Source organism: Calliopsis andreniformis, chromosome 1 (assembly GCF_051401765.1).
Source record: "Calliopsis andreniformis isolate RMS-2024a chromosome 1, iyCalAndr_principal, whole genome shotgun sequence".
In the NCBI taxonomy this organism is placed as follows: domain Eukaryota; kingdom Metazoa; phylum Arthropoda; class Insecta; order Hymenoptera; family Andrenidae; genus Calliopsis; species Calliopsis andreniformis.
The window spans coordinates 14,916,561-14,935,952 of record NC_135062.1 but is presented as its reverse complement, the minus strand read 5'-3'; the positions used below and the strand labels follow the sequence as shown (position 1 = coordinate 14,935,952).

General features: G+C 48.1%; 1 protein-coding gene across 2 annotated transcripts in view; it reads right to left on the bottom strand.

The window, feature by feature from the left end:
• Positions 1-3,453: 3,453 nt before the first annotated feature.
• Positions 3,454-19,392, bottom strand: part of Ubx (ultrabithorax) — a 111,932-nt gene continuing 95,993 nt past the window's right edge. For both annotated transcript variants that reach the window (XM_076382121.1, XM_076382129.1), the window contains one exon: positions 3,454-3,504. The gene's annotated coding sequence lies outside the window, so the exon portion shown is untranslated. The remainder of the gene's footprint in view (positions 3,505-19,392) is intronic.

The window sequence follows — 19,392 nt, the reverse complement described above, 5'->3', positions numbered from 1 at the left end:
TAAGACGGTCCGTAGCGACGGGGGAGGTATGCGTGAGGTCACTGGCAAAGTAGAGTGTAGCGGATCGGCGTTTCGTTCGGGTTCGAACGTAGGTACATAATTCATCGAGCGTGCACCATTGTCGGGAGCTTCATTAATACAAATGGCGTCTGGTGAATTCTGGCCCGACCACACCCCGCGTCGCGGCACGACGGTAACAAGGGCGTGTGGGTGTATAAGGCCAGCAGCAGCAACGGCAGCAGCCGGCGGCGGCATCGCTCCCCAGCATAGGGCGGGCTCCCGCGCGCCACCCCCGCGTCCAACGACGACGCCGAGACGCGCGGGACATATTTTTCCAGTCCTTGTCGACTTTCATGAGGGCGTCTTTCCGCAATAACATATTAATATCGCGGACTCATCGCGAGACTTATGCGCTGCAGCGAGCAGAGAGAGAGGGAGCCCCAGACCCTGGATCAACGCAGCGCCCGTTAAGGCGGATCCACCAGCACCGATCAGGGGACGTCCGATCCTTAAACGTCGTAAAGCAACCGTTGCACGTCCACCCGCGCCTGGACCCGGGGTTATCGGCCAGGAATTGACAACGACACTGAGATGCCTTCTACGGTCCACCGACTGCCTCTGCTCGCCAGGTCCAGACCCTGGATTTATGGCCAGCTTCCCCGTGTTACGTAACCGCGGAGGATAGTTGCGTAATCGCGACGAATGGGGCTCAGGACGCGACGTGCAGGGGAACACACCGTTGCTGAGCCACGTGGCGATGGAAGGGCTCAAGACGGTACTACGTGTCGATGGCCATTCGGAAGAGAGCACAGAAGTGGTCGATTGTAAACGTTGTTTAGAGAACTATTCGAATTTGAATTTGAAACATTTGAAAATTTGAATCTTTATTGTCGAGCTATTTGAAAATTTGAATATTTGAATATTTGAAAATTTGAATCTTTATTGTCGAGTTATTTAAAAATTTGAATATTTGAAAAATTAAATATTTGAATATTTGAAAATTTGAAGCCACGAAACTTTTTATATTTAAAAATTCGAATTTCTGAAAGCTTAGAAATTTGGCTATTTGAAAATCAGAAAGCTCTCACCTCTGACATAATCCAGACTGAAAATCACAGCTACACCCAGTCACTTCTGTACTTGAGACCAAATTGAATATCTAAATCGATAATAGAGAAGTCAGCGTGTGTGTGTATTCTACGGTGCAAATGACAAAAGCTGCGCAGAAAGCTGTTTTCCACGGAACAATGACAGCGCGTACAAACGGCGGAACGGGGAACGCGTTACCGAGGGAAACATGGATCGCCGGAAGAAGGGATGCAGGATAGATTCACGGATGGATTGGCACGGGGCAGGGCCGCGGGCAAAAAAGCGAAAACACCCATGGTCAAGGTTTACATATCGCATTTATTTTGTTCCTTTTGTTCCTTAGTAGTCGTATAATCAAGGTAATATTACAATTTCAGCGTTCAGAACGGCAACCGCCCCCGATGCTCCGTCCTCGCAAACGTTCACGCATTAGGCAGCAGCTGCGGCCCTGGCCGCCTTTCGGGTTACATACAATCAGGATCCAAATTGGTAAACAATCGATACCCTAATATGTTACAAAAAGAGGATTTGCTGCGTTGCCTTCTCCATTTGTTCTCCGCTCACGGTCGGGGAACACGTTTACACGAATTGCGGCTACCACTACGCATGGGTACGCCTACTCCTAGTATAGGCCTACTCGCCTAAATTCATATTACAACTGTTACGGAGCACAGCAGATGCGACAAAGGGTTCCTCTCGCTTCGTATCTCTCACTCTTTCTTTCTCTCTCTCGCTCTCTCGCTCTCTTTCTCCCTCTCTTTCTCTCTCTCGCTTTTTCTCTCTCTTGCGCTCTCTTTCTCTCTCGCTCTCTCTCTCTCTCTCTCTCTCGCTTCCTTTCACTTGTTCACATTCCCTTTCGTTCACCAAGATCCACAAAATAAATAATTATTAACATTACATTCCCCTTAGAAATACTGCGTTTACCTATTTTTAAACTCTTGCGTGTCTCTTAGCGGCTATTCGTATACATTCATTAACTAGAATAGTTGTTACTGCTTAGGATAGCGCCATGCACGGGTCCGTGTCTGGGTAGGCGTCTAGGTACTAAGTAGGTACGTACAATGTAATCTATTTCTTGCTCGTACAGGGTCCAGGCTTTCGTCTCGCGCCACGAATCGAAGGGAAGGAAATTGGCCAGGCAGCGAGACAGGACGATGAAGAAGAAGATGAAAAAGAAGTATGAAGACAGAAGAGAAAGGTATGTCTTCCGAACGTATTGCGAAGAAACTATTCGTCTCAGGAGGACAGCGCCTGTCCGCACCCTCTTTCAGCGGGTGTCGAGCACACGCGATCCCATAAACGATTCTATATAATATTTAACAAAATTATCGAACATCAACATATATATTTTGTACCGATCGAAAGAAACACGTTTTTATCGCCTGCCGGACGCTCCTGAGAGTAATTCGCGAGGAAAATTCTAAGGTGACGTCTCTTGCCACCCCTTTCGCCTCCTCAGTCGCATCGGCGAACCCCGATAGAAACGTGCTCTCGTGTCGTTCCGCAGACAATAAAAAAAAAATTAACAAAAACATAACATCAACAGCAGTCGTAGCGTGACACGCTCCGGAAGGGTTGTATCGGCGAGCGTACACGTTCGAGAAGCGGAAAACGGAAGTACGCCGAGCGAACGAAATCCAGGGAAGGGAGGGACGCGAGGAGCTTATCGAAAGGCTGTCCTCTTTTTATTACATTCGATTCATAATCGTCACCGGGAGATACAACCCCCCTCCCCTTGATCGTTCCGTGATCTCTTCCGCCGCGACAGTCGCGGATACTCGTCCAACTTCCCAAGCGTTAACTTACTATAGTTACCACCTTAGACCTTCTCGTTACGTATTTAGGTTTCGAGGGAGCTGCGCGCCACCCCGCGACGCACCGTATCGAAAATAACGAGGAAACGGAGAGGAAAAGGGCAGTGCTCCTCGGCTGTCGTCTTTTCTCTCCCTCCTTTCCATTTCACCGGGTTGCCTTTTCCTTATTTTCCGCGCGCGTCCCGCCCGCTTCCGTCGGTCGATCCTCCCGAAACGACGGAGAGATTCGCAAGCGGCGCGGAACTAACTCCGATAACTCAGTCCCACCCCCCCTCTATCTACACACACTACTGCGCGCCAAAGCAGGAACTACAGATAGAGAGAGAGCAGAAAGGGGGCATGGGGAACTACGACAATACTAGGCTTGTACGGACTTGTCACTGTGCACTTGGATACTGATTGGTCTGCGGGAGAATATTGGTCAAAGTGAGCTACAGGAGATCCCAGCGGGGCTGGTTGGCGCGGGGGAGCGGGAGGCGGGTTCGTCACTCACCGGGTGCAGCATCCGATTCGCCGCAACCGATAAATTGACGATCGACAGATACGCACATCGACCATCTATTTGGCATTACAGAGACAGTGGATGCAGCCTGCCACTCACCTGAAACAGAAATCAGAACGAGCGCCCGTTAGCTGACACTGGGTTTCAATGCAATCTCCGTTTCGTAGCGTTTCTGTGACTTAATGCTTATTCACAGACATTATGTAGAGTGAGTGTAAAGTCTTCAATCTCTTAGTGCCTTCCGTAATCTGTACGATATGTACCTGAGAAATATTATTTAGGTAAAAATAATTTTATAGAAGCATATACTTCAGTGAAAGAAAATAAAGTGAAGTGCATAGCAAGTTTGCCTATATTTATCATGTATTTTTATTGTAATCAGTCAAAGACTTTACACTCACCCTATATCAGACATATTTTACTACTCTCCGAAACTTGAAGGAATGTTCTACAAAATCTGAAACACAAAATCCCTCAAAAAATGAGGTCATCATGCTTTATAGTCTCCTCAGGTTCTGAAAGATAAAATTCAGGAAATAGAGCAGGCGTATCTCCTCATCCATCAACATTCTCCTAGAATTCCTAAACACAGTTGAAACTCCCATCAACGACCCAGAATATCTCCCACTTCTCTGAGCCAGACCTCGTTACAAGTCCCTCCGTTGCACTATTGTTCGTCTGACCGTCGAATCCCTCCCTTGCAACGGTGTGGAGATTTGAAAAAATACCACGAGGGTAAGGGGGTGGCAAATTGTGCAGGCTGGTCGTTCGAAGGTCCGACCCGTCGGGGTTGCGTACGTTCATATGTTGAAGGTGTCGAGGACACGACGGGTCGGGTCGTCCACCGCTGGTTCAGCTCCTTTTGTAATGGGATGAATGCACGTGGTGCCTTGTTCGACTACACGCACGTTGAGCCAGGGCTTTCGTGGTGTTTGTATCTCGGGATATCGATAGCCCGCGTTAAGAGCGAAAGGGGTTGGGTCTGGGTTAGGTCTTAGGGAGGAACAGCAGGACACGGAGACCTGTGCGCTGCCAATCCGCTGCTGGATCCTTTCTTGCCATCTCGCACCCCTTCGTCTTCCATTTTATAACCGTGCACCTTCCTCAAACGCCCTTTTTCCTTTCGCCACCTTTTCACGCTGGATCGCTTGGTCCTCGAGTTCTCGAGCGTTTCTAAGATCGTTCCCCCGATCATTCCATTTCGTTCGAAGTTACAGGACGAAGGAACACGGAACGATCGGGTCTTCGAAGGCGCGTAAACTTCTGTACAGTCTTTTTCGAGACTTTTTGCGATTCTCGATTGTTCCTTGCTGTCGTTTTTAAGCGGAGATCGTGCCAGGAAATGAATCACGAATGCTCGCGGAGGCAGAAACGCGGTGATTTATTCCTGGAACGATTTCGAAAAAGTTGTTTGCCCTGGCTGCGTCGCTCGCCGTGACAAAAGCGGATAAAGAAACGGAAAGGAAGGTGGAGAGGATGTTCCCTGGGTCTTGGCAAGGTCGGCACATTTTACAGCCGCAAACTCACGCCAACTGTTCAATCTACCCTCCCATACGACCTGCTTCTTTGCTCCTCTTCGAATATCCTCGTCTCGAACTTTTACGTCTTCAACAGGGACTACTTGCTCCTTTTATTCCCATCGATTGAATCTTCGCCTCGATACTCTCTTTGATATTTTCGAAACTTTTCGATTTTCATTTTATTTCCTTTCTTTACCCAAGAACGACACAAATTACAATCCAGGGGAAAGGACGATAGATAGAAAAGATAACATAAATGCAAACGTAGAAGAGTGAATTATTTGAAGCTTAAAGAAGGCAAATTGTATGGGATACAATAATGATCGGTGTTATGCAGCTCTCAACTTCAGCATCGATCGAAATGCTCCGCAATTAAGACGTTGCCAGGAAATCGACAAGGAAGGAACCCTTGGAATTTATTCAAGAACTCTCGGGAGAGCCACCCCACCGAAACGGCTATTTGTCCCGCGACTGTATTTCATTTTTGCCGTAGTTTGCTTTTCGGCCTAGAGTCACTTCGCGTTCTCTCGGGTTCTTGCAACGCGAGAGAGCGCACGGCCGAGTTTAACGTACGTACAGGAGCTCCTTCGCGCATTTATCAGGATTTCCGAAGGAAGCCGGACTTTTTAAGCCGCAATAAATTTCCCTTCCGCGTGCCTTTACGTCGAGAGTCTAATGTTGCTTAAAGCTCGCAAAAACCGAAAGCACAAATCTCGATGCGCCCTCGGCAAAACAACCTTATCTGTCATTGGGGAGAGATCGCGAGAAACGAAAGTATTCCTCCTTTATGCGGAGGGAGGTACGATTCGAATCGTTCGATATATTTCAACGCGAGTCACGAATGATAAAAAAGTTCGTTAAGAATCTGTTAACAGTGGAGGAACGAAAATTGAATTGCACAGCGGTGGAAGTGGTTTCGGAGCGTTTAAGAAATCCGGTCGAACGAATCGAGAAAAAATAACCGAAGGTAATATCCACGTGCTGGGGTCGGGGTAGAGCGAGAGAAGATAGAGGCGAGGAGGAGGAAGGGGATGGGGTTGAGCACGGAGCGGTTATTATCTATCGCTCTCGTTACCACAGGTTGCTCGTAAACCGGCCGCATCAAGAGGGTGGGGCGTTTGGGTTGGAGAGCAGAAGCATAGGTAGGTAGATACCGGTACTCATATCGTTGTCGTCGTCCCGTACCAAACGTGCCACCACGGCTAAAGCCCCACTCCCGCTATTTTCATCGGTTACCCCTGCAGGATATCGCGAGCCGTGCGAATGGACACGGGCATCAAGGGGGCACTTGAAAAATCTTGACTTACAACTTCCTCCTACCGATCCTCGTCCGATTGCTTATTTTCTATTTCTCTTTTTGGGAAAAGAGAATCTTTGTTCGTGGATTTCTTTTCCTTTTCCTTGTTACGGGGTATTGTACTGTAGGTATTTATTCTTGAAATAAATTTAGTCCGGTGGTTATAGGAGTTAGACGAAGCATTGGGTGTGGAAGTGAGCTATTTTATGCATAAACAATATTTTGTCATAGCCTTTTAAAATTTAAAGACTATTCAATAAATTGTGAGAATATTCAGATTTGTTCGTTCCTGGATGAAGTTTGAGATTGAGTAATCAATAATTTTGTACCACAACAAATTCGTCGCTATTCTCCTTGATGAGATGACGGAATTATATTTCCAAATAATTCCATTATTTTCCTTTACTTGAACAATTCACAAAACAAGATGTCAACTTATAACTAATGGCAGAAAGAATCTTCAATCTTACAGCGAATAACTGCTCATAACTCACACCTTGAATAACGCCTGCCTCCTACACTCCCAAGATATAATCCAATCTTCCTCTCCCAAAAAGAGTTCCAGCTCATCCTGAAACGATGGAATCTACCCAAATTGCGATAAAAACTTCCTGAAACTCAATCTCCCAATAAATACCAGAATCCTCGAGCATTCGACCTCACCCCCACCCAGGTCACATATACGACGCGAAACTGCAATATCAATGCGTTCGCAGTCTATAAACGCGTAGGGAACACAATAATGATCGATATTTCAAGTCCGAGCGGCAGGAAAGGGGATGGAGGAGGCAGGGAGGGTGGTAGAGCGAACAAGCATAGGGAGGAGAGAGACAGCGGGAAGAGGAGAAGGGGCGCGAGACGGGACGAAGTTCGCAGAAGCATCGGATTGAGATCGAGTCGCAGGTTTTTTATCAGAGCGACGTTGCACGAGCGCGAATTGCGCGTAACCCCCGCGGGGCAACAGCACGCCCGTCGCGACAGGGGGCAGCACCAACACCGTACCGGACCGATACTGCGTGGTGTGTAGTTGCTGGCTCGCAGCCGCTGCACCAGGAACTCATAAATCTCCGGGGATATAGATGGCTCTAGTGTCGCGTGAGGTTGCAAGCTACCCCATGCAGGGTGCCGTGGAACGCCCTCCCGCCCCTACTCTATCCCCCGTACCCAACCCACTGCTCCTCTGCCCCGTCTCTCTCGCTCTCTCCTTCTCTTCCTCTTCCCCCTGCGTCCTCGCCCGAACCCAGGGTCCATCGGTCTTCCTCCGTTCTCGAATGCGTCGAATTACCGGAATCCCACCTTCGAAACCGAAGGTGGTCCCCCTTCCTAGGCTAACCGGGGGGGGGGGGTTAGCCCCCCGCGCGTCCCTACGCCGAGCAACTCGGAACGCTACGATATTTCACGCCAGGACGTGCACAGTTTCGCTGGGAACACGCAATCGTCGCGAAGCATCGCTCCTTATCGAGCCATCGGATTCGATGACGACGTACAACCGTCGAGAGAGATCCTGAACCAGGAGGTGATCCGCGAAGAGTCCGAGAGACACCTCTATCTGCCCACGCGTATCTAAGAGGCCCCGAAGCCTGAGCCTGGCCGAGGCTGCGCTATCAATCCTGGCCTGCCGCGGGGCCGAGCACGGTTCCGTGTCTCGTATAATTGAATCGTCGGCCCAAGGGAGCGGGACGCGCGGAGGCCATCATATTCGATCGGAGGAGCGGTGACGAGCAGGAAATAAGAGGGCTCTCGCTCCTTGGATCATCTCCGCTGTGCCCCCGCAGTGTTTACACCAAGCCGACACCGCCAACATTTCCCAAGCGTTCCCCCGACGAAATATTACCGTATCGCCTCGTGCCGGAGAGTGATATCGCCGGGTAATATATCGTTTCGCGTGTTTTATAGCGGGCTCGCGTACTCGCCCTTACAGCGCTGGGTATCTGCGGTCGGTTGCGACGGGATATATCGGACAGCCGACCGAGTATGGGGAATGTCCTTAAGCTGAAAGGGAAACGGGAATCTGTGATGGCGTTCGACGGCTCTGTTCTCTATACTGTGACCTAAGAAGAGTAGAAGCATGTACAGGGTTAGGTACCGAGACACCCTGAACATGTATTTGAGGGTTCGTCGAAAAAGGATCGAAGTCGAACGTGATCTCTGAGACATAGAGTAAGTGTACCTAACAATGAACAACACTCGATACTGGATATTAGCTATATCTTTGAAAAATAAACCGCAACAAACTGTAAAAGTGATACTCTCATTTTTTAACCCTCAGATGACGAACGTTGGGTCAAAAGTGACCCTGAGTGCGCTGGCTCTGCACGTAAATGCAAAACAGTCCGCTGTTCGAGGGTTAAAGATATAACTGATGTTCAATATTAGGTGCATTCACCCTATAGGGCCTCTGGAGGCTACTTTGGCAATTTAGCAAGCAGAGGCGACGATGACGGCTTAATTAAAGGTAGAGGCAATTATTGAAACGTCAGGAGGAGGAGGAGGATGACGAGGCACAGGTGCGAGGAGGGCAAGCACGCTCGGGCTCGCTTGAAATTTCAAGCGGATGAGCACGAGTACCTCGGCCGTTCGCAGACACCAGGATCTGGTCGGGAGAAATGCGGGAATACCTATACGCGAACAGCGAGAAAGAGCGCCCTGCCGAGCCAGAACTGCATGTTGGTACGGCTCCAGTGTAGGAGTAAAACGAGTACGTAGGTCCGAGAAGGAGGCGACGGAGGAAGGGCCGACGATAGAGGAGAAGAGAAGAGGACGCGGGTCCAAGGGCCAGAAAGCCAGAAACCGAGCGAGCCAGCGAGCCAGCCAGACCAGCCAGCCAACCGAGCCAGAGAAAGGAGAGAGGACGACGCCGATGATGAATCACCCGCCAGGAGTGAGCAGGAGTAAAAGAGAGAGGAGAGCAATAAGAGGGCGCGCTACGCAAAAAAGCTTCCACGCTGGAACGCGCTAGACCGAGTCGCTAACTGACTTATCTACACATCCGAGTATCAAGGCGTCCCCGACGCTCGCTCGCTCCTTCGCGTCTAATGGTCCGTTCATGCTACATATTTTGATTATTCGAGATTGATAAATTATAGGTAATCTCAAATATTTGGCCCTCGAGTGACCAAGATTCTTTCTTTTTTTATTACTTGATTAACGCGTGAAGAAATATATTTCTTTGGTGGGTTTAAGGCTCTCATGAATTGGGCTGATAATCAGGAGAATGGAACTCGCAAGGAACGCCTAGTTTTTGATTACAGGATTCCTAAGATGTTGGTAACTTCTTGAGATCTGAACATTTGAATACTTATACAGTTCTCTCTGATGAGAGAGTTGAATAATTGGCAAGTAGTAACAACGTTGAAGGAGGAAATCTCCTTCCTAAACCCTCCGAACACTTCCCAACACTAACAAGCCATCTACGTACATCACCCCCGACCATCCACCATGACCTACTATTGTTGGGTCAATCCTCACTCGAGGTACTTCCGCAAGAAGTCATCAGACACCGTGATCGAATGGTCCAGAAAAGCACAGTTGGAATAGGAGGAATCGGCGCGAAACGAGTCGGAGCAATCGGGTATCGAGGAAGGTGAATCCTTCCCATGAGCACGGGGGCGGAGGAAATCCGAGGGGGTCAGGGTTTCCCGCGTCGCCGAGGAAATTGGGTTCTCGTCTCGTGGCGCGAGTCGGGGGGTGAGTGAAGTCGAAAGAAGTTCCAGTATCATCAAAGACCGCGTGGAGATCGCGCGGCACTGTGCACGTGTACACACCGATACGGTTTTATACAGAAGAAGTTGCGTTCGCCCGGTCACGGGTAATGGTTTTACGAGCGTCAAGGGTGATATAAAGAAAATGAAAAACACACCGGCGCTGGGCTGGTGCCGGCAACATGCGCGGGGGATATAACTACGTTGTTCCCGTGTCCCCTCTGGTTCCGTCTTCTTCTTAACTTTATACGCACACCGGCCACCTCAAAATTCCTCCCCCCTCTCCTTTGCCCTCTCTCCAGCGATTCAACTCCCCGCGGAGCGTGTCGCAATTAGTTCTCATATTTCGCCACCGCTCATACTCGACGAACTTTTAACGCTTCCACGCGCCCCGGCCATGATACAGCCGACGAAGGAGCGTAAACTTTTATTCGGAACTCTTCCATTCCAGTGTCCGTTTTTAGTCGGAAACGAATAATTTAGAGGGCCGCTCGTACCCTTCTCCCCTGATTCAACAAGATACGGAAGTTTCTGGGGCATTGGAATAACGAGGGGAGAGCATCGGAGGGGCTAATGCGTCCCTCCTTCTTTTAATGTGTTGGATATCGAAGTGAGACGAGGAGAAATGTCTTTCGTACAATTTTTAGGACCTACTATAGTATATCATGTCCTGGAGGAGTTTCTCCTTCTGTCTCTGATCTCAGAAGAAGTCAGAAGAATGCAATACAAGTGATACCTTTCTATGAAGCACTTTCAGCAGATCGATTCAACGCGAGGCAAAGAAAAATTCATAAAATACTCTAATGGGGTGTGAAGATTCCAAAGTTTCAGTTTAAAAGAAGAAATACGAAGTCCAGATGCATTCTCAGTTTTCCAAACTTCCGCGCGATAGAGAAGCGCGTCTTCCCGCCGCGCTGGCATCCCGTGGAGTGTATCGCAATTAGGCAGCGTCTTCACCCCCTCGCTCGCCAAGTACACCGCCTTTGTACGAGGCTCACGAACGTAAGAAAGTTCGTGGGAACTTTACTTGAGAGTCTGGAACGGTTATTTCAATATCGTGTGTAAGTGGGTTGACGACGAGTCCGTGAATGCTACTAGGGGGAAGCTGATGCGCCACGAAAAGCTTTGGAGCCGTACAATGAACGCATTACACGAAGAGTCCTCGGAACTCGGGGATGCAGAGGGCTACGAGCGAGTTTCTCGCTTGAACGTTAACAGTAACTCATAGTTCGAACATCTGTACGGGCAATACAATTTTTCAGACCCCCCTTTGTCAGTTTCTGAACTTCTACAAATGTTAATACGATCGCCACATCTTTCGTCGTTCCAAGTTTCTTATAGCCGAACCTTTTTAGAAGCACTTCTTGATATTTTAGATATAGAACTTGAGAAATATTGGCACCATGTGAAAGGGGAGATATGTGTATCAAACGCATAATTTATATTTTGATTTGAATAAGAGGCTGTCTACCTAGATATTAAAAATCTTACCAACTAGTCAAACATTAGATACTGCTAATAATATACATAACATATTACTCTTATTAATTTTCCTAGACATCAATAACACTTACTAAAGATAAGACGTTCATTAAAATAAAGACACATAATGTCTTTCTCCACGGAAATCATCTGTCTAAATACTTCCAAACAGTAGTATAAATATTACCAAATGATATCAAAGCGACACAGTCCCTCCCACAGGCACAGTCATTCCAAACGCGAGGAAGAAATCTTCGCGGATAATAGATCAGGCGCGAACAAGGAAATTGACGAAAGCTGGTCGCGCGACGGATAGAGACATTAATCTCGTTTCGCGATAAATGTAAAGTGAACAATGATAAATTCCGTGTGGGATATTTATCACGCGCGCTCGCGCGCGGTCAAGGAACATTTAGCCGGTACCACTTTATTTCAACGCGATCTTGCTCACGGGTGGTCTGTATAAATAAGCCGCGGCCCGAAACTGGAAACGAACGAGAGCCGCGTGTCGTGAGGGAATCAGGCCCCGCTCCGATTCGATTCGACGCGATTTGCGCGTTTCTTTTAATTAAGCTCGCCGAGGCTGACGGCGCGATATCAGGCGCAATTCATTCGTCGGCCCGAGGATACGAGCCAGCCAGAATTGATGGACAACGCTCGCCGACTGGTCATTCTTGCCGCGTTAAACGAACCGTGTAATCGCGCACACGAGACACGTAGCAGAAATCCACCGGCTACGCGGCCCCGTGGTTTTTCAGCCACGACGAAGAAGCCGTAAAACTGCTCGGTGAAACGCTCGTCGGTCGCCACTTACGCCGCGCGACAACTCGTGAAATGCTCGCTTAACACGCGCCGCGACTTCGCTTCGGGACTATTAAGGACGAGGAAGTAATTAAGTTTTTAGAGTGTGCCTCCGAGCTAGATTTGAGGATTCTATTAACCCTTCCTTGTATTCTGTGGCAAATGTGTTGCCTTTCTTTTTTAATATTTTTCGTTTTAATGTTTGCTTGCGATGTGAGTGATGTGTGAAAATTATGAAGAATAGTTTTTCTAGTGTAGAAACTTTGTGGATGGAAGAGAATATTATAACTATTTTGGATCGTTTTTTGAGGTCTCTGTTTCGTAGATGAGAATGGAGTAAATTTCACTTTAGGTAAATTGCATAGGAAAAGTGTTTGTTTATTATAGTGCGGCTAAAATCAAGTGATGGTCTAGGATACCATGGATCCCTCCCACTTCTACGCCTCTATAGTTTGCGTTTCAGCTTAGGAAACAGAGGGCGTGTGCCTGCAACCTAGAATGAAGGCGCAAGAATTACAGTAGAGGGAATAATCAAACGCTATGCTAAAAAAATTTAATGGACCCTAGCTACTAATATCCTCTTGACTATAATACTATAGAATACATCCTGACACCTCGAACAAACGTTAACTCAATGAACAGTGTTGCTTATTTTAAAGCGAAATCATTTCTCTCACAAACACAAACTCAAAAACACAAGTTCACGACACTGAGAAAAAAGTAATTCGGAAAGGTGGAGCAATTCCAGAAAAATAATAAATATACTCGGACAATATCTAGAAAAATTAAGCTATTACGTAAGATAATTTGGCAACGTCGCAGCCAGCCATCACGTTGCAACTGAGGAACCCGGCGCGTATCGTGTGTGTTAGAAATATCCAGCCAGACAGAGCGCAGCGTACGCCATCCTCTGGCTAGCCAAGACTCCGAAAAGAGAGTAAAGCAAAAAAAAAGGAACGTGAAAGCCTTAGGTTTTGTGTTGGGAGAGGTTCTAGGCAGGCAGTGTGTGCCGTTGCCTCTTGTCCCGTTCTACGACCCGCGCCACCCTAACCTCAAATCCAAAGTGGTGGCTATAGGGTCGGAGAGGGGGAAGAGATCAAGAAAGACAGAGAAAGAGAAAGAGAAAGAGAGAACAGAAGGGCTGAGAAGAGGCGAAAGAGAGAGGGAGAGTGAAGAAAAGATCGAGATGGCGTTACGATTCTCCGTTTCTCTTCTTTTTCATCCGCCGTCTCTCCTGCTCTTTCCCCCGTTGACTTCGAAGCCCGGGGATTCTGGGAGTTTTTAGAGTGCCGGCCCCTCATTGTTGTGTAAATGTGGACCAATGGCGCCGGCAGACGGGGCGCTCCGCTCACTTTTAAATGCTAATACCGCTGTACAAAACCGGGTTTTGGGAAATTCGCGGCTTCCTTCGGCCTCAGGATCAGCGACGCGGTTATTAAGCTATCAACCCGCGCGAAAGAGCTTTTGTTTATGCTTCTACGCGCACCGCGGCATGCACACGCGCGCCTAAACCAGCGAAACGCGATTTCCTCCCTTTGTGCTCGCCAAGACGATAAATTCTGCATAATAAAGCAGTCGCTAAGGTGAGCGTCATTTCGAAGGGGGGGAAAAAAAACAAACGATATTTTCTACCGTTGCGATCGCAAACAATCGGACAACAGCATGAGGAGGGGGGGCGAGGATATAAATTCGCGAGCGGTAAACAAGCTGTTGTTCCCGCGCCAAAACCCGTCACGGGCCGCGGAGATACCAATTAAAACGCGATCTTCGCCGTTTGAAAATAGAGGATACTTTTAATGCGGGCCGCAGTGTCCCTCAAAATCCAATTAGCCCGTCCGTCCGACGAAACATAAATTTGTCCCGCGCGTTAACTTGCCACGGAAATCATCAAGATGCTCCGATATGGACGCTCCCGGGTCGTTCGTGGCAAGATTTACGACGGAAAGTAAGCGACCGCGAAATGAAAGCGAAGATAATAAACGAAGAGCCGGCGGAGAAAGCGAGAGGTCCAGAGAGGAAGAGGGAAGATGAGAGAGGAGGAGGGGACGATGATCGTTCGAGGTCCCGAGGCTACGATGACTCGTCCTGGAAAGATAAGAGAACGGAGAGGCCCTCGATAAATGAAGTATGGCATTAAGACGTAGAGCCGAGTACAAGGGCGCGATCTGCCGGCCGATCCAGCAACTCGTAAGTCTCCCCTCCCCGAAATAGCGACCCCCCGTTGCTGACAGACCCCCCTCCCCATGGTCCGACGTCCAAGCGGATGTACAGGACGAGCAGGGATCGCACGGGCGTAGACTTTACGAGAGTTCAAGTGGTATCAGCTAATAATGACGGTCGTAAACGTCGCGATAGAATCAACAACGAAGAGTTATTGCCAGGCAGTTACGGTGGCAGCGAAAGGCGTAAAATGGTAATGAAGTGTAATCAAAACAAATCATAAAACAGCGGACAGCCCGCCGCCACTCCCGTGAGCCGCGGGATTCACGCCTTCCACAGATAGAATTCCGTATGAAACTAGCAAGCAAGCGGATTCGTTAAACTTTCAGTGATAAGGACTCTCTCTCAGCCCTAGGGATATTGGCCCTGATGCGCCACGAGGAAGCCTAAGGGGGTTTAAGCCCATGACACTGACTTTTCACAGGATTTAAGTCTACACCTTATTGAACTCTGAATAAATTATTTTTTCTTTTAATATTTTCCAGAGAAAAAATAGCTGAAATTTAACATACTTCGAGTTATCCGCTCGAATACACCCCTTTAATATCCCTAGAATTAATCTACTTCCCTTATTCAGCTTGGACAGTCCTAACTCTTTTAAGACATACGCCCATACAAGTCGGCAAAGAAGTCTAAGAGAAGACCTGCGCTATTTAAAATTCACAAAAGCCTACAGGGTCACACTATGAATAGATCTTAGGAACGCAATCGAATAAACCTTGTGAGTAGAATGAGAGTGGCATTGTGGCCGCCGCGGGCGGTATTGAAATTTTTCTAGGACGTCTGCGCGGACGGTAGGTCAGGGTCTGATTGCAGGAAGGAAGCAGTTAGGCCCGGTTAAAGTCGTTAAGCCAAGTTTACGAGGTGTTACCGGGAGCGTAACCTGTAAATCTCAAAGGCAGCGGAGAGAGCGCGTGCCGGTGGCCGCCCTTGGAAAGGCCGCGGAAGGGGTAATGGATATAACTGGGGTGTAAGAACCGAGGTAAGACTGCTCGAGCGCTATAAACGCTTTTATGGATCGTAAAATGTCTTCCTTTACAGCCAATAAAGATCCCCGACTCAACGTTTGACGAGGAGGCGAGCGGTCTGAGCGTATGCCCGCGAAAGAAGGAGACGGGGGCGTTGATCGTGGGTGGGTGCGAGCGTAAGGGGGAGAAAGATCATGCATCAATCTGTCGGAATCACGCTTTACTGCGCAATAAAATCACACGGTGTCGGTGCTTTATTCCCGTCTTCATGAGCCCGCTGGTCGCGGCTTTATTGGATTATTGACAAATAGCCGTGAGGACGCGTTCGTCGGAAAAATGCGAGCGGTCCAGCCGAGTCAGCGTAACTGCATACACGTAGGAGCGCGATATACGCGCGTATGGATCCGCCTCGGGACGGCTAACCGTGGGGATCCCCGCGTTGAGAACCAGAAACGACACTGTAAGTTACTGTACGACCACGTCGATAAAAACAAACCATAAAATGCATTACCGGCGATCATTGGACTACCGTGGAATGGCGTTAAGCACGGTAAGTAGGAGCGAGCTCTAAATTAAGCGGAGTACCGATTGAGGCCGTCGGTAAGGCAGAGTTACTGCTTTATCTGTAGTGAACGGGTCGTCCCGTGCTGCCATCTACTAAGAAAACAACCAATTAACAGAGAAAATAGTGCCGCGGAGTACTACACTGGAATGTTCTTCCACTTCGAAAACTTTCCCTCGCGTTGCCGTCAACTTTGACACATTTTCCAGCTCTTTTCGAGCTTAAGTCGAAGAATAAAATTGATAGGACACTTCTATCTTCGCGAAACGAAGATACAAGCCGATGGACGACGATGAAGAGTAACGAGCCAATGCGACGAAATAGCCGCCGTCGATCGTCCCCGCCTTAACCACGCCCTCGGAAGCCAGGGGGTGAGGCGGCCATAATTAAGCCAGATGTCGTTAAAGCCACTAGATGGCATTGCAATACCATGAACCAAATCGTATGTACTTTGTATAAGACGGCTCATACGTGCCAGTATTGCTTCCTCGATCCAAACTATGGCACCGATTTATATCTAAGCTAATCCTAGAGATTCGACGGTGGTTCTTCGATAAACAACGTTCAAAAAATAACAAACTCAATGACCCAGGAGTTAACTCCAATACTTTTTCGACCGATGACCAGTCAGGCCTACAGAACTACTCCCCTACAGAAACATATCCCAAAGACCTGCGCTCGACTCCGAAACACGGTATCAGAACCGAGACGGCATTAAATATTTCTAGCTTTTAGACTCGGTCCAGCGTTAGATTTATCGCTTTTATACGGGCAAAACTTTCCTCCTATAAAAGTAGATCGCCGAAATTCCTCTAAATTGCCTTTTCTTGTTCACTGTCAAAATTTATCTCGGCGTGTATCTGCACCGTGGCACTGGGCAAGGCCCGCCCCGCGAGAGGGCTCGCTGCCGTCCCGTTCTTTATTTAGGCGAGGAAAAAAGGTGACATATGGAAGCGCGCCGCCTAGAGGTCCGTCAAATTCTTCGGCCGTGACTCCGCACGATAGCGCTGAGAGAGGCCTTTTCTTAATTGGACGTTGCTCTTCCCCCGTTCGCTCGCCTAGCGCGGGGGAAACAAGCAAAAACGTCGTCGTTCGGCCGCCGCCCCAACAATGAAATGTAAATTCGAAACGCAAATTCGGCGAGAGCTGGATGAAAGGGAAAAAAACGGCCCTGATATATATGTATATCTCATTATATTATCAGAAGCGTGGCGTGGTCGCGAATTTAATGCGGGCCCCGCTATCGATGCGCGATTTAATGAGCGCGCGAAACAATGCAACAGAGAAACTCGGCCCTAATAAATAACGTCATAAATATGTAATTAATATGGTAATATAACTCAAATCGGAATTTATCGTCACGCTAATCGATTTCGAGTACCGATACCGCGACGTTACCTTCCACCGCCGTCCCGCTACAATTCGACCGTGACGCGATTATAGTTCCTGGCAGTATTCCATATTCCGGCTAACGATCTACTTTGCGTCCGCAAAAACGCGCACGCCGCTCGCGCCGATGACGGACGCCGCGTCGGACGATAAAGAAAGAAACTGGGATTATTGTCGGTAGGCGAGAGGAAGAAGGAGAGGATCAGTTATTTCCGGTTGGATCTGACGAACAATTCCACGTCGACGAATGTATTCATTTATTTTATTCTTTCGATGCATTTTTACAAGCTAGAGAACAAGTATGCACTTGAAAAGGTCCTTTGCTCTTCTTTTGTCAATTCTTTGGAAACTTTCTGGGAAAGTTGACAGCATGAATAAAAAGAAAGAAGAAGATTGCAAATCGAATGCCTAGGTTCTATTTTCGGACGTGGACACGAAGCCTCCCAAAATACGAGGCTGCTTCTCTCCGTTCCATTGGGAATTCTACGCGTGACGTGATTCGATAGTGCGTCATGGCAGACGTTTACGTAGTCGTTTGCGTATGTACAGTCACGTAATAGGGTTCTTATTCCGCGATAAAGATTAAGATACAGTGTAGTTCGAAAGAGCAAGAGGAGGAAGAAGGTTAAAGTACGACCGGATCGATTAAACATCAGCCCGGGTCAGTAATCGCGAAATCGGCGCCCGGGTAGCCTACAATTACGATGGAGTTCGTGAAGTTAATCGGCGAATTCCTCTGTCGGTAAAACACTGGCTGCGTACCGCCGACTGAAACTTTATAAACTTTTCCGTTTATCTCAGATAGTCGCCGGGGAGATATGATTTGGTAGGGCCGCGAATTACCACGTGAATTTCTCTTCCGGTGGGCGTTCAGCGTTGCCAGGACGATAATAAGATTCGAACGCGATTATCGAGAAGATATATGCTGGCAACTTTTTTACAGGAATAATCGATCCTTTAATGGTAACTATTACGAATTTTTTAACCAACTTCCTGACAATGATTTGTGCCAATAGAAAGAAATTTCGAAGAAGATAAAAAGCAACGAGGTTACTAATAACACTCTTGTGATAAGCAAAAAGAAGAACACAAAAAATATGAAAAGAATCGATGGTGCAATAAAGAGCAGACAGCAGCAAGAATCCCGACCGCCGAAAGACACAAAGCATTTCCCAGGAATCATCCTTTTCTTTCACCCAAACATGGAAAGAGTCATAAAAGCCTGGCTCGACGACTGGTGAAAGCGCAGAAAAACCGGAGACCTTTTTTTTACAGCCGATATTGGCCCGGTCCAAGCAATTCGAAGGGTCGTTCGTTTTCCGAGAACGAATGGGCGCCCCATCGGACTAAAATACAAATTATACCAGAGGATCCTCGACGTGGCGCAGAAATTGGCACCGTTTTGGTACCATTTTTTCTTCTTTTTTTCCTTTTTTTCCACTACCTGACCAAAAACTTTCTCCTCGTTTTCGGGCTACTCGCGCCTACCCTCAGACCGTTTTCACTTTTCCCTTTTTAAGGGAAACGCTAACGGCCCGAAAAAACGAAGAAAGTCTGGAGCTACGTTGGCTTGAAGGAACTTCCTCGGGGCATCGAGAACACGTCCATAGGTCGAGATGAGGCGAGAGGAATCGAGAAAGTTGCAACCACTTCGTTAATGTCCGCGGTGTTCGCGAAACAGAAAAATATGAAAATCACGATGCAGCAACATTTCAGCGAGCCGGTTGCCGCGGCAACCCCTTGAGATGCAGGCGCGAGCTTAAATGCACGCAAACAGAATAACTTAGGAAATTATGAAGGCGCACGCTCGCAGGTGGTTTATCCTCATTAACCGTACTGGATAAACTTAATTTTAAAGGCTGGAACGGCTAAAAGCTGGCCTCCCATTCGTAATACTCTTTAGCCAACATTTTCTTCAGGATCCCGTAACTTTCTCCGATGATATATCAACGCGTAATGCGCGCTCACCGCCACGCGGAAGAGCTGTTGTTCAACGGCCGAGGGAAACTCCATTACCTTCGGGGGCCGCTTGAACCCTCTCGGATTG